The 15,954-nt window shown below is 42.6% G+C and overlaps 1 protein-coding gene across 7 annotated transcripts in view; it reads left to right on the forward strand.

Annotated features, from left to right (window-relative positions):
* Positions 1 to 15,954, forward strand: part of dapp1 (dual adaptor of phosphotyrosine and 3-phosphoinositides) — a 237,343-nt gene that overhangs the window by 153,534 nt on the left and 67,855 nt on the right. The gene's annotated exons all lie outside the window — the stretch shown is intronic.

A 15,954-nucleotide genomic window follows, 5' to 3' on the forward strand; every position in this document is an offset into this window, starting at 1 on the left:
TTATCCAACTGTTTAATTAACGCTTAATCTTTCCCAACAAGGGAAAGAGATTAACCATCCGACAATTTTTTTTAAACCTCGAATGTTTGGCCTTAATTCCAGAAATATTGCGCAGCAACTGTGCGGAGAAATAGAGGCAGTCATTTCCGACTGAAAACGCTGGCAAGTCTGTTTATTTCAGTTTTCTGACATCTGCGGCATTTTAGTTTTGCCTGCCAATTGGCCTGCAACAATTCTAATCACTGATTTAAAATTACCCAAGTGCAATTTAAAAGTAACCCAGTTTCTCAGTTCCCTTGCAAGGTATCATGTGCCACTTCTGCGTAGAAATCAAAGCCTATTCTTAAATTATATTTGTTGTATTTAAAGATTACCTTTATTTGTCATGTTTAGTGTAACATACAGTAAAATGTGTAATTTGTGTCATGACCAGCACGGTCTGAGGATATGTTGGGGGCAGCCTGCAAGTGTGTGGTAAGCCTTCCAGTACCTACGTGGCATAGCATGCCCACAACTTCCTAACCATAACCTGTACACCTTTTTGCAATCTGGGAGGAAACCCAAACAGTCACGGGGAGAATGTACAAACTCTTTCCGACAGAGGCAGGAATTGAACCTGGTGCTGTAAGGCTGCACTGACTGTGCAGCCTGTTTAAAGATTCCTGACCACTTTGATGTGCTGGGTGTCATTGTGAAGCACGAGCGCTTGGCTCCTGCTCTCCACTCTAACACTCAGTCGTACCGTTCATTATTTACCTCTTGCTTTGCCCGCCAGATCCACCACTTGGTTTCATGAAGTCCGCTGACCTCTATCAATAACCCATTCACCTGGTGCCAAAAGTTTTTCCAAAAGGTTCTCAATGTTTTGAATGAAAGAGTATCCTAAGCAAATGACTCCTTATGACTATTTGGTTGTAGAATCTCTTGCCAAGCCCCTGGCTTGAAATGTTTCACCCATATACGGATAAAGATCCGGTGTTCCCAATCACTTATTATACCATCCCCATTCCCCAGAACCATAATCCAGCTCCCTCCAGGGCAAATCTGCATTATTTGAGAAGGGTGGAGAAATGGTCATCACAATTGCAGGTGCACTCTCTCCAAAGCCTTTAATAATTGTCGTAAGTCTTTGCTTTAGTACTCTAACATTGCTGTAAAGGTTTACACATGCCTCAATAACTGACAGCTGAACTTGCAGTTTAACTTTCGCGGAGTTGTGTGGAAGGACACCCCAGCTCTCTCAGAACACTTCTTAGCAATCTCCTCTTTAGGGGGGAGAAAATCTTCTTTTCTGTTGTACAAAAGCAAGTGATAATATTTATCCTTGTATTCTAAGTATCAGTTTTCCCCCTCTGAACATCATGAGCCACTTGTGGGCGGCCCCCGGCGCATCCTTGGGTGTGTTGGGGTTGTTGATGCAAACAACACGTTTCGCTCTATATTTTGATGTATAGTTGATAAGTATACCTGAATTTAAATCTAACCTGTGCCTCTCTGCTCCCACCTCATGGCCTGCTTTTCCACCCACCTTTGCACCATGTGTAGATACATCGTACACCATCTATCAGACTCATTGATGCATCTTTAGATACTCCTCCAATTGCACCTGAATACAACAAAATAGAAGCAGAGCTAGGCCCCTCAGCTCTTCAAGCCTGTCCTACTATTCCACATGATCTTGGCTCATCTGTACTGGCCTCAGCTCCTCTTCTGTGCCAAATTCTCAAATCATTCAATTCCCCAAGGTTTCATATTGTATCTACCTCCACATTAAATACCCTTCTGATCTAGACTCCTCTCTGGAGTAGAGATTCGGAGAGCACCTCAATGAAATGAAATTATTGTACACTTCAGTTTAAATGACCAGCCCCTCATTTTGGAACTGCTCCTCTCAGTTTCCTCCGTCAAGCTCTCTCAGGATCTTGTATACAACCCCAAAACCAAAATGAAACCCAGAACATACAAATCCAAACTGTTTAACCTCTCTTGCCAAACCAAAAATGACGTGTTGGTCTGGGTTGTATTCGATCTCAGCTTAGTCCATCGTTTGCCTCCAATGTTGAAAGCTTTCCCTCCACTGCCCTGACGTGAGTGGAAACTCAACCTCAGGTGGTGGATCCTGAGGCAGTCCCTGGCATCACCCTTCACAAGTTGCTGCTGTCAAATATTTTGTCACCACTTTTAAATGGTTGATCTTCTATAATGTTTAAATGGACTTTTTAAGATAGTTAAAAATCTATACATTAAACCTGTAACTTGATTAAAAACGTCAATACTACGTGAAATAAAAATAAACTTGATTCCACTAAATGGAGTGAGATCTGTTGGGTCATAATTCCTGAACAGTTGATGTTTAGGTGATCACCCTTTTAATGCAAGTGATCTGCAGTATAAAATTTTGGATGTTTTGATACAGTTTTTTATGGGATGCTGGTTAAACTGTCCCTGGAGTACCGCTTTGGGCTCAATAAATGCCTTTGGATGTGCCCGTTAGATGAGAAAGACAGTAGAACACAACTTGCATAACGTAGGACCGGGAGAAGGCCAACTGCTACCCCCGCCCCCCAGCTCTATCCCAATATTCTAAAAGTTAATTCTCTACTCCACCGTGCCACACTTCCCTCCCAATTCCTGTTGACTCCTTCGCAGCTGAAACATTTTTATCGGTGTGTTCCCTACTTGCTGACTCCACCTCCACAGGAATGCATCTGGCCTCCAGCCCCCACTCACTGTCTGTATTGCGGGAGGTACATTTGGAAAACCCAGTGAGCACTGGGGGACTAGCAGATGGGCCCATCATTCCTTTTTTTTTCCTGTCCATTAACCAATTCTGAATCCACGTTATACGTATTGCCCCCACATTCCAGGAGCCTTTGTACAGTCGTAGCGTAACAAAGTATGGGAACAGGCCCTGTAGCCCAACTGACCCATGCTAACCAAGGAGCACACCTAAGCTAGTCCCATTTGAGTATATCCCTTTAAAACTTAACACTGTATCTGCCCAGATGTCTTTTATGTATTGTTATTGTACATGCCTGGACAGCTTTCCATATAGTCACCAACTCCACTGGAAGCTAAAGTAGTGCAAAGCCAGTCTGCTGCCTCTGTGCCTCCTTGCTGGTTAGTTAAGAATGTTTCCTATGTTGCAATGATTACTTTGACTCAACAATTAATTTACTGTAACTAACACTGAAAATGCTAGAAGTATCGGGTCAGGCAACACATGGAGAATCAATGGCCGTCAATTAGAAGTGGGAAAAGTTAGAAAGCGAACACATTTTACTCTGTAGGAGGGAAGGGTAGAGGTGACATTAGTGGGGTGATGGCTGTGACTGAAGAAGATGGGGGAAAGTGAAATATGAAATACCACAGCTGAGGTAAAGTTGTGATGGAAATACTCAGCAGTTCTGACAGTGTCGGGAGAGAGAATAGAGTTAACAGTCCAAGTTGATATCAATTTATACCTGAAATTGTTCAATTAATTGTGGAGACCCAGGGACAGTCATCAGAAGATGAGATGCCGTTCCTTGAGTTTGTATTGTGCTTCTCTGGTACAGTGTAAAAGTCAGAAGCCACTGCTGGCATAGATGGGAATTGATATGACAGAATCAAAATCAGGTTGATTGTCACAGGTTGTATGGCATTAAGTTTGTGCTTGACAAGAGCAGTAACATGTGAAGACATAAAAAATGATTTATTTTAAGTTTATTCCTGCCGCACCACCTAGCAACCCCCAATTTAACTGTAGCCTAATCCCAGGACAATTTGCAATGATCAATTAACCTACCAATTGATACGTCCTTGGACTGTGGGAGGGAACTGGAGCACCCGGAGGAAACCCATGCGGTCACGGGGAGAACGTACAGACTTGTTACAGGCAACAGCAGGATTATAAATTACAAAATAAGTAAGCAGTGCAAAAAAGAGTAATGTAGACCATTCATAAATTTGATAGAGGAGGGGAAGAAGTTGTTCCTAAATAATTGAGTGTGGTCCTTAGGCTCCTGTACCTCCTCCTTGATGCTAATAACGAGAAGAGGGCATGTTCTGGATGGAGAGGGTTCTTGGTGACGGCTGTCACCTTTTTTAGATAATGCCACTTGTGAATGTCCTTGATGATGGGCATAGTAACAGGAAAGAGGAAGTTCCAGGTGACCCTTGCAGACTGAACTGAGGGTGTGCAAGATCTCACCAGGTACAAGATCTACACTTAGTTGCTCTGTTGTAGGGGAATCGACATCCAGCTGATCAGTGAAGGCGTTGATGTATAGAAATATTCCAACCCTCTTCCCCTTCTCCAAACCTGACCCACAATACCATTTCCCCCTTCTAGTTATCTTGTTTTCCCATAAGCTATTATTCACTTGGGTGTGGGAGGAATTTCCACTAGTTGTTTATCCCAAATTCCTTTTTGGATTTAGTAATGACTGAGCACTAAATAAAACACATTTTCCTGCTTTTGTCTGTGTCAAAAGATTAACCCTGTCCTGTCAAATCTTCTCATAACAGATCCCAATCAGCTAGGTAAGTGAACAAAATGCTGGCAAACGCTGTTTAATTCGTACAAGTGCAAAGTGTTGCATTTTGGGAAGCCAGACAGCCGAGGGCTTGGACAGTGAGCGATGGACACTGGGGGGGGTGATTGAAGAGTACAAAAAGAAGCATTGAATCACAGGTACAGAACTCTAGGCTCATTGGCTGGAGCTCTAGGTCTGTGAATTTCTGCAGTCCACTGGGGTGGACAAAGGCCCAACGCATCTTAATCTGAATCCTCTAGAGGCCAAGGAATATGGAATGTCTTGGGGTAGAGGACTGTATATACGTGGGTGAGAAGGAGGAACGGGGCTTATTTCGCTGTCGTTTTACTGCGTGCTGTGTTATGAGTTTGCGGTGAACTACATATAGCTGTCTGGACACGCCCCCCCCCCCCCCCCCCCCCCGCTGACTGCTCCTGTGGCTCCTCCCACAGACCCCTGTATAAAGGCGATTGGAGGCACTGCTCCTCCCTCAGTCTCCAGGAAGTTGTGTGGGGTCTCTTGCTGCTGATAGTGATCTTTTCCAGCTAATAAAAGCCTATCTCTTGCCTCACGTCTCCAAGAGTTATTGATGGTGCATCAGAGTTGTTCTGCTGAGCGTTGTGGTTATGCTGTGTTGGCGCTGTATGGTTATATTTGCAGGCAGCCCCCAGCATACCCTTGGCTGCGTGGATAGTTAATGCAAATGATGTGTTTCACTGTATGTTTTGAAGTACATGTAATAAATTTGAATCTATATCTTAAAAGTGCATTGTTTACTATAAGTAGCATCAGGTTTGACAGGTTTGTGACAGGTAGACAGGTTTGTGAAGAAGATGTTTGGTATACTGGCCTTCATCAGTCAGTGTGTTCAGGATAAGAGCTGGGATGTTATGTTGCAGTTGTACAGGATGTTGGTGAGGCTGCATGTGCAGTATTGTTCGTAGTTTTGCTCATTCCATTAGAGGAAATACATCATTAAGCTGGAAAGAGTAAAAAGAAGATTTCCAAGAATACGGTCAGGACTAGAGGGCCTGAGTTATTGTAAGAGGTTGGCCAGCATTCCTTGCAATGTAGGAGACCTTGGAGTTCATAAAATCGTGAGGGTTATAGATACAGTGAGTGCACGTTATCTCTCTTTCCCAGGGAAAAGGAAACAAAAACTAGAGGGCATAAGTTTAAGCTGAGGGAAGAGATTGAAATGGGACCTGAGAAGTAACCTCTTCATTTACGGTGATGCAAAAATGGAATGAGTTAGTGGATGAGGCAGATAAATACGTGTCCTGTGCTCAACATCTGCGGTCTCAGTCTTCTCAGGTGTGATGTATAGTAACACGGTGAAAAGGCACTGAAAACCAATAACAGGTCGATGGAAGGGAGCTGAGTTGAGCTTTGGGATACATCTCCTCAAAACTGAAGGATGAGCAACACACACAGTGCTGGAGGAACTCAGCAGGTTGGCAGCGTCTGTGGAAAGGAATAGGCAGTCAATGTTTTGGGCCAAATCCTGATGAAGAGGCTTGACCCAATCTGTCGAATGTTTATTTCTTTCTGGAGGTGCTGTGTTCCTCCAGCATTGTGTTTGTGCTACTCTGGATTTCCAGCATCTGCAGGATCTCTTGTGTTCATGAAGTAGTCGTGTTAACACAATCGCCCAGGAGAAGGGCAGGTAAGTTAAGAACAGTGGTAGGAAGCATTAGTGGAATGATAGCTATGAAGAAACAGTCGGAATAGTGTGGAGGCTGACACAATGGTGCTATGTGGGAGCAGTCTACGCTGGAGACAGCCTTACTGATCTGGATGCAGGATTGCATTCTTGTTCCCTGCTCGTCACTTGATAAGTCAGGGTAAATCTTCCTTTTAATCAGCGAGTTGTGGCTCTCTGACTCTGAAGCCTTCGGTGGAAGGATCGAAGGTTCCTGCCCTAGTATAAAGGCCAAGGTTTCATCTTTATTTTTCTTTACCCCAGTTGAAGTGGATTGGTGAGCACATTTACAACTGGGTAAACCACTTTGGTAAAGACTCAAATTTTTCCTGACGTGTGAATACATTGGGCTGTGTAGCATCCACTGGGAGTGGCAGCAAAAATCATGGTTTGGGCTGGGTTTGTCGAGACAGCTTGTCCAGAGGCTGGTACTCCTGATCCGAGAGGGTTGGATCTGTCTGGACACCCTGCCCCAAGACCAGTAATGCTGGTCGTCTTTTCAGAACCTCAGGAAGTTCCGATTTGTTTTCCACAAGAAAACAAAAACAGAAATAGGCCAGTTGACCTCTCACCTGCTCCACCGTTTAATATGATCGTGGCTGGTCTACCCCAGGGCTCAACAGCTCCTTTGTGGCAGCTCTCCTTTGTGCACAGTTCCACAATATTTAAAATAATTGATCTTCCTCCACTTTAAATGGAGTACACTTTACAGAGCAGTAGGAACAATGCAGCCAATTCATACAGAGTAAGATCCCATAAACAGTAAAGAAAACAAGTGACTGGGAATTTATTTTTGAGGAACATTAGCTGAAGATAAATATTAGCCCAAGAAAGTAAGCAGTTTTTTGGCCTGTGCAATCACAGGAACCTCTTTTTTTTTTTGTTTCTTGTCTGAAAATGGCTCTGAAGCAAACTGTGGTTACAGTGAGCACAGTTTGCTGGGGAAGATTGAGCAGGCTGTGACATTTTGTGTTTCCTTGTGGGTTTTGGAGTGTATTTAAAGTTATGAAGGGAATAAACAAGAACATGTTTCTGCTAGTGAAGAAACCCAAATATGATTCAAGCAATATAAGGCTGTGAGGAAATGCTTGTTGCTATTTAGTCTGCACCCCTCCCATGTGCTTTCCCCACACTGCATAAAGTGCAGACTGTTCATGAGGCTATTTACCAGGAAATGATTCTGGTGATTTGAGGTGGAAACTGGCAAGTTCTTGAACCAGGAAGATGCAAGATTGTTCATTGTCATTCTTCAGTGTAAAGGAGAGCGACGTGATTGTTACTCTAGATCTGATGCAGAAATAAAAGTAACACGAAGCATAAAGAACACAATAATTATTGAACGATCTATACCACTCATGTCTACACAGTACAGTGCAGGCAGATTTCAGTCTACTGAAAACCATTGAATGATGGACAATTTACAACAGAGAATCAGGCCATTTGGCCCAACTGCCATGTGCAATGTTTCCACTCCAGAAGAGTTCTATTGCACTTCAGCTCCTCTAACCCATAACTTTTTCTCTTCATCCATATTACTCTTAAACCTGTCCTCGTGTTCACCTTGACTTTCCCAATGGGGGAGATTTCACATCCACTCCACTCTGCGTAAAGGATGTTCTCCTGAATTCTCTGTCCACCGCACTGAGACAGGTTAAATAAGGTCCGGAGCTCCGCTGTGTCCTAAAGTCCACCGCAATGAGACAGGTTAAATAAGGTCCGGAGCTCCGCTGTGTCCTAAAGTCCACCGCAATGAGACAGGTTAAATAAGGTCCGGAGCTCCGCTGTGTCCTAAAGTCCACCGCACTGAGACAGCTTAAATAAGGTCCGGAGCTCCGCTGTGTCCTAAAGTTCACCACAATGAGACAGGTTAAATAAGGTCTGGAACTCCATTGTGTTCTAAAGTCCACCTCACCGAGACGGGTTAAATAGGGGACTTGAACGTCCGCATTTTTTGGTATCCACGGGGTGTTCCAGAACCAATGCCACACGGATAAGGAGGGTTGACTATATGTTCTATTGGTATATATATCATATTAAAGGTCACAGGTCTAGTGAAGCCTTAACATATGTCTTTTAAATAGTAAAGGCTGCTCACACGTTACCCTGTCAAACAAAAATTGCCAGCCCACTAAGGCCCCTCCCTAGCCTTGAGGGATTAAAAAATGTTATTGACATTTACAAAGATTTCCTAAGTTATGTTGTAACCAGGAAGACTGTCTCAAAACCTAACTGATTATCTGTATGAGTCAGCACTGAGAGCCCCTGAAGTCCCAGCCACAGTGACCATGTGTGATGTGGGGCAGGTGGAGCTGTAGTTTGCTCATCAATGTGACAGTGCTGCAAGAGCAAAGGGGGAAATTGGCACACTTGGTAAGCAAGGGTTCAACAGGAGAGCTTCGCCTTTCAAAATCTTGGAATTTCCAGTGCTAGAGCTTGCAATCGGTGCAGGAAAAATGCCTGTTTAAATAGACAATGGCAACTCACTTAATGGGAAGAAAATCTGCTTGCATCAACGTCTTGATGAGCACAGGTGATGGGAGCTGTGAATGTGTATGTTATGGATAAGTCTATGTGTGAACAGGGAAGGAGTAGGATTCCTCCAACACCCTTTTAAAAAGCATTTTTAAATTCTTTTTAAAAAACCCCTTTTTGGGAAGTTAAGCTGGAAAGAGTGCAAAGTATGATTTATGAGATTTTTTCCCAGGACTTAAAGGCTTTAATTATAGAAGGTAGTAGTAAGTTTCATAATTCCAAAGCATAAAATCAATTGGAAGAAAAGGGAGGGAATCCTGGATCCTCAGTTTTACTTTAAGTGAGGTGCACATTTGTGTAGTGGTGTCAATAGTGTGGACCACAGTGGTTAGTTTAAACAATTCCCACCTGGTATGTCATGCCCTGAGCCCTTCTAATCTTTTTAACACTGTCTTGAGATGTTCCTTATCATCTTTACCATCAATAATGATGTCATCCAGGTAACGCTGAGTGCCTGGGCAGTCTTGCAGCACCTGATCCATTGCTGCCAGAGTGTAGGTGCAGATGCTACCCCAAAGATAAGCCTATTATAGCAATAAAGCCCTTTGTGAGTACTTATGGTGAGAACCACTTCAGACTCTTCTTCCATCTTCATTTGTAGGGAGGCCTCGGCTATGTCCACTTTGCTGAAGTGTTTTCCTCTGAAAAGGTTTGCTTAAATATCCTCTATCATGGACAGAGGGTATTGATCTACTTTCAGTACTGGTTTAATAGTGACCTTATTCGTCTTTGCTTTTGGGACCACTGACATTGGCCATGGGCTCCAGTCACACTTGGAAAGAATTCTTTCAGCCTCCCTATGAACTGTCTCACTGGCAACATTATCACAGATGGTATAAGGAACTGAACGGGCTTTGTATAACTTGGGTGTGTCATTTTAATTTAGCACTATTTTACCCTTGATATGCTTTCCTTGATAAGTTTTCCAATGCCATCCTTGAACACTGCTGTGGCAACATCCAGTAACTTCTTAATTCACTTTCAGTTGACTCTGTTGCAGGGGACGTGGCAGCAAATAGTGGATGGATCTTTGATCAGGTTGTAGTTGTTTCAGCCATCATGCCTCACAATGCTAGCCCTCCTGTTTTTACAACATACAAGCCCAGAGTGGCTTGTTGGTTTGTATTTCACTGTAATTCCTATGTTATTCCCATAGGAATTACCTCTCCTCCATACAAGTTCTTAGTTGGATATCTGCAGTTAAAGATCTTTGAAATGCTGTTCAAACTCATTTTGTGGAATAACCGAAATAGTAAAGCTAGTGTCCAATTCCATTTTAATTAATTTGCTCTTCACTTCTGGTGTAAGCTATATTGCTTGCCTCTGGTTAGTTTTCACAATGTAAATCTCAAGACCACTCAGTCCTATATTACTTATCACTATCAAATTTTTCATCAGCAACATGCAGATTGGTACTGTTTTTGAAACTGCAACTTGACTTTTTAATCTTCATCTCTTCCCTGTGCATTCCATTTATTTTTGGCTGCCCAACATTCCCTTTGTGTGCGTCCTACTTTGTTGCATTTTCTAAGTTGTTGCATTTTTGTCTTTAAAATTGCATTGGTCTGCGAGTCTCTGCCACAACAGTAACACAATTTGTTCGGGCTGGCTGGTTTCTGTTTAAACATTGCAATTTTGTTTATGCTCACTTATGTTCCTGACTGCAAATCAATTGCTTCCCTGTCTGCTGTTTCCATTGATACAGCAATTTCAACTGTTCTTTTCAATGTAAGCTGTGCTTCAATTAAGAGTCACTTTGAATGCTTTCTTTTAAGATTCCACAAATTAAACAATCTCCTCAGTGCTTCATTAAGCCCATCACTGAACTGACAATGAAATCTCTTCAATTCAACAGAAAGGAACTCCCCACCTTTTTGATTCTGTTTATGAAATCTGAAGTGTTCTACAATCAACAATAGTTTTGGTTTTAAATGTTCCTACTTTACTTTCATGATATATTCAGTGCTCAATTTGGCTGGTTTAATTGGAGCGGACAAACCTCTAAGCAGACTGTATGCTTTGAACCCAGCGCACTCAGCAAAATTGGTACCTCTTTCTCATTGGCTATTCCATTTGCTTTCAAATACTGCTCTTGAGTCTCCTGGTGTACAAAATCCAGTTAACTTTTGCACAATCAAACACATCAATCTTTCTGATACAGCATGTCATTTCTGTTCTTTTTTAAAAAATTAATGATTATTTTCAGCCTATACTCACTGTTTAACCCATAAATTTGTCCATTTTCTGCCTTTAAAAAAAATTCAACGATGTCTGTCCCTTCCGAAGAATGTGTATGATGATTTTGTTTTCTTTTCAGCTTGAATGTCTTGCTGTGCTTTTAAAAAAAACTAACTGCACTTCAGCAGGTCGATAGTGATCATTACAAATGTTCTCTTCACGGCTGTTATATTTAGTAACTCCAAAACATAAAACCAATTGGAGAGAAAGCAGAGGAATCTGGAATGTGAATCTAACTTTGTTTTTACTTTAAGCAAGGCATGCATGTATGATGTCATGATGTCTGCAATTCACATATTTTTACATATAACCCATAATGAATTATTTAAGTGAATAAGAATCCTTAATCAAACAATAGTTTTGCAATATTACTCAAATATTACTGAAATATTAAATACAGATAGAACAGCACAGTGCAGTATTGGCTCTTTGCCCCCCAATGTTGTACCGAATTTTTAACCTGCTCTAAGATCGACCTAACCTGTCCCTCCAACATAGCCCTCCATTTTTTTTATCATTTAGTTATAGGGAAAGGTTGGGCAGGTTAGGACTTTATTCCCTTAGAATGTCAGAGACAGTATTGTAATCTTATAGAGATGTATAAAATAATAAGGGGCATAGACAGAGTAAAGATGAGAGGAGAGATGTTTAACAGGGACATGAAGAGCAACTTATTCACAGGGGTGATGGGTGCATGAAATGAGCTGCCGGAGGAAGTAGTTGAGGCAGGTATATTAAAGACATTTAAAACATAATTGGGTAAGTATATTGATAGGAAAGATTTAGAGGGAAGTAGGCCAAACCCTTGAAAATGGATAGCTCAGTCAGCATGTTCCTATGCTGTATTACTCTCTCTCTTCTAGCCTGTGGTCACTATTGTATTTTAGTAGACAAGAACTTCATTTAGACTAACAAAATATTACTGGAGTATTTGCAAAGTAAATGTTGACATAGATTGATATTTTAGGACACGGGACCAGAGGCCTGGTTAAGGTGGGTTTTAAGGAGCACCATGCGAAAGAGGGTAGGGTGATATAACGGTCAGTGCTCCTACCACATGTCTCCAAAGACCCAGGTTCAATCCTGACTTCGAGCACAGTTTGTGTGGTATTTACGTGTTCACTAGTAATTTTGTGGCTTTCCTCGAAGTGCTCCAGTTTCCACCCACATCCCAAAGACTAGCAGGTAAGTTCATTGGCCACTGTAGGTCATGTCTTAAGTTGATTGCAGAAAAATCGGGGCAGTTAATGGACATGTGGGAGAAAAAAGATACAGGGGAGTAGGACTAAGCTAGCCCACTTAATGGGCAGAATGGCCTCTTAAGGAATTGTGAATAACATTGAGAGATGCAAGAGGTTTGGGAAGGGAACTGGGGCTTTGATAGTTAAAGGCTTAGTTGTTAATGGTAGAAGAATTAAAATTGGTGATGATGAAGGTTAGAAGTGGAGAAGATGACAGGGTCTTTGAGAAGACCAACATTGCAGTTCTGGTGAAGAAGCTCATTGGTGATGTTGGGGTGGGAGTTCAAGGATTTCAGCTCAGTGAGGATGAAGAACTGGTGGTAAGACTGTGATGGTGGAGTGAGTTGGAGGGGAACCTACAGATGGCGGTGCTCCACTGCACCTGTTGCTCTTGTCTTATGGCTGGTAGAGGTGGAAAGTTTGGGAGACCCTGGGCAAGTAGCGGCATTGCATTTTGTAGATGGTACATACCGTGATGGGGTGGGGATATGCCTCCACCAAAGGAGGTGGAAGGTGCTGCTTCTATCTGCTAACCTGCGGGTCACATTTGGGAAAGGTGTAGCATCTGCTTAGCCCCCACCCCACCCCAGCTGATCAGGATCACGTGAAACTAAGGGAGGTTTATTGATTAAGAGCTATTATCAGTACCCTTCAGGCATTGTCTGCTAGGAGTTATTGGTTGCATAAATTAGAACTTCTGATGTGTCTTTCGACCATCCACCACCTGCTCTCTTAGCCTCGTGTGTGTGGTGAACTACATATACCTGTCTGGACACGCCCCCTGCTGACTGCTCCTGTGGCTCCTCCCACAGACCCCGGTATAAAGGGGATTGGGGACACCGCCCCGGCCTCAGTCTCCAGGATGTAGTATGGTGGTCACTCACTGCTTGTTCCTTCTTCCAGTCAATAAAAGCCGATATCTCGCCTTACGTCTCAGAGTGAGTTATTGATGGTGCATCAATGTGATCCTGATCGGCGGTGGGGGGGGGGGGGGGGAGGTGGTGATTTTGCAAAGCAGGTGCTGCACCTTTCCATTTTGTGAAGCCACTGTCCAGAAGAAGGCAATGGCAAACCACTTCTGTAGCAAAGTTTGCCAAGAACAATCAGGGTCATGGAAAGACCATGACTGACCATGTAATCCGACATGGCACATGGCAAATGAACAAACACATTGCATCCTCTGTGTAGTGGAAGGTTGGTGGAGGAGTCAATGTTTTGGGGGTTAGTTGGGTTACAGCATTGTCTCTGGAAGGCTACAGACTGTTGAAGTTGCATGTATTCAGGTAATTTCATAACAGTCAACTACAGAATCATCCACATCTGTAGGACAGTCATCTGTAAGACAAGTCGGTCTTGACTTGTAGATGATGAAAGTCTCTGGGGGAATTGATGGTAAGTCACTAGTCACAAGATACCTAGCCTCTTGACTGCTGTTGTGTCTGGTCCTGTTGAGTTACTATTCAACAAAAATCCCTAGAGCATTGATGGTGGGGAACTCACTGATGTTAATGTCATTGAATGTCAAGGGTAAGTGCTTAGAATCTTTCTTCACGGAGAGAAATGCTGTGGTCACTTTCCGTACATGACAATCCCATAGCAGCTATGTCAGAATGCCCTGTTAATCATTTACTGATGTTGACTGGGGAGCAAATATCCAGGAGCTTTCAAGGCACAGTCATAGAGGAGTACAGCAGAGAAGCAGGCCCTTTGACCCATCTAGTCTGTGCCAAACTATTTAATCTGCCTACTTCCATTGACCTGCACCCAGATCACAGCCCTCCATACCCCTACCATTCACGTACCTACCCAAACTTCTTGTAAACATTGAAATAAAGCTTGCACGCCCCACTTGCATTGGCACTCATTCTACACTCTCACACCCCTCAGAATGAAGAAGATTCCACTCCTGTTCCCCTGAAACTTTTCACCTTTCACCCTCAATCCATAATTGCTAGTTGTAATCCCCTGCAACCTCAACAGAAAAAGCCTGCTTGTGTTGACCCTATCTATATACCCCTTATAACTTTGTATACCTCTATCAAATCTCCCCCCAGTGTTCAACATTCCAAGGAATAAAGTACTAATCTGTCCAATCTTTCCTTATAACTCAAGTCCTCCAGTCCTGGCAACATCCTTGCAAATTTTCTTTGTACACTTTCAATCCTATTTGCATGTAGGTTGCTTATTTGCATTTCCTGTAGGTTGATGACCAAAACTACACACAATACTCAAAACTAGGCTTCACCAATGTCTTGTACAACTTCAACATAATACCCATCTACTGAATTCAATACATTGATTTATGAAGACCAATGTGCCAAAAGCTTTCCTTACGACCTTATCTACCTGTGAAACCACTTTCAATAAATTATGGACCTATATTCCCAGATCCCTTTGCTCTACCACAATCCCCAGTGCTCTGTTGTTCACTGTGTAAGATCTACCCTGGTTGATCCTCTCAAAGTGCAACACCTCACACTTCTCTGCATTAAATTCCATCTGCCATTTTTCAGCCAATTTCACCAGCTAGTCCATTACCCGCTGCAAGCTTTGATAGACTACTTTATTGTCCACTATAGCCCCCAAACTTGATGTCATCCACAAATTTGATAATCCAGTCAATTGCATTATCATCCAGATCATTGAGTATAGATGACAAACCAACCGACAGATCCAGCACAAATTCCCGTAGCCTCCAGAGAGGTGATCATCAACTGCCATTCTCTGACCTCTTCCAAAAGCCAATGTCTAATCCAATCTACTAAATCATCTTGAATGCCTACTTGATCAACCTCCTATGCAGAACTTTGTTAAGTGTCTTGCTAAAATCCATGTTGCCTTCATCCTCTTCCTCAAAAGTTCCTCAAAACTCTAAGATTGGTTAGACATGACCTAGCACGCACAAAGCCATGCTGACTCTACTAACTGGTCCATGTCTATCCAAATACTCATATATCCAATCCTTTGTAATACCTTCCAATAACTTTCCCACTAATGTCAGGCTCACTGGCTTATAATTTCCTGGTTTATTTTTTTAAGCCCTTCTTAAACAGCAGCACAACATTAGCATTCTCCAATCCTCCAGTACCCCACCTGTCACTAAGGATGACTTAAATACCTCTGCCGGGGTCCCTACAATTTCTGCACTTGTCTCTGACAGGTCTGTGGGAACACCTTATCAGGCCCTAATTTGCCTCAGGACAGCAAATACCACCTCCTCTGTATTCTGTATGGGGTCCATGACCTTGGTGCTGTTTTGCCTCACTTCTATTGATTGTGCCCATCTCCTGAGTAAATGCAGTTTCAAAAAAATCCATTTTAGACCTCGCCCATCTCTTTTGCCTCCACGCATAGATTACCCTTCTGATCTTGTTCTGAGATACAGTGAAAAACTTTCTTATGCAGTCCACCCTGTGGGTAATTTCACCATATCAGCATATCGAATCAGTACAAGGACAAACAATAACAGAATGCAAAATAAAGCATTATAGTTACAGATAAAGGGCAATACCTGCAGAAAATAAGGTGCCAGGACCAGAGCAAGGCAGATTGTGTGATTCATCTTATCATAATTTATAGCCTGGCCAGTATTTGAATTGAAGGCCATAAAATGTAGAAACAGAGAGAGGCTTTTTGGCCCCTTGATATTGCTGTAGTATTCAATCACATCATGAAATACTTGACATTCATTGTCTGCATGTTTTGGAGTGACCTGTACGGATGG

This window comes from Hypanus sabinus, chromosome 3 (genome assembly GCF_030144855.1).
Source record: "Hypanus sabinus isolate sHypSab1 chromosome 3, sHypSab1.hap1, whole genome shotgun sequence".
In the NCBI taxonomy this organism is placed as follows: domain Eukaryota; kingdom Metazoa; phylum Chordata; class Chondrichthyes; order Myliobatiformes; family Dasyatidae; genus Hypanus; species Hypanus sabinus.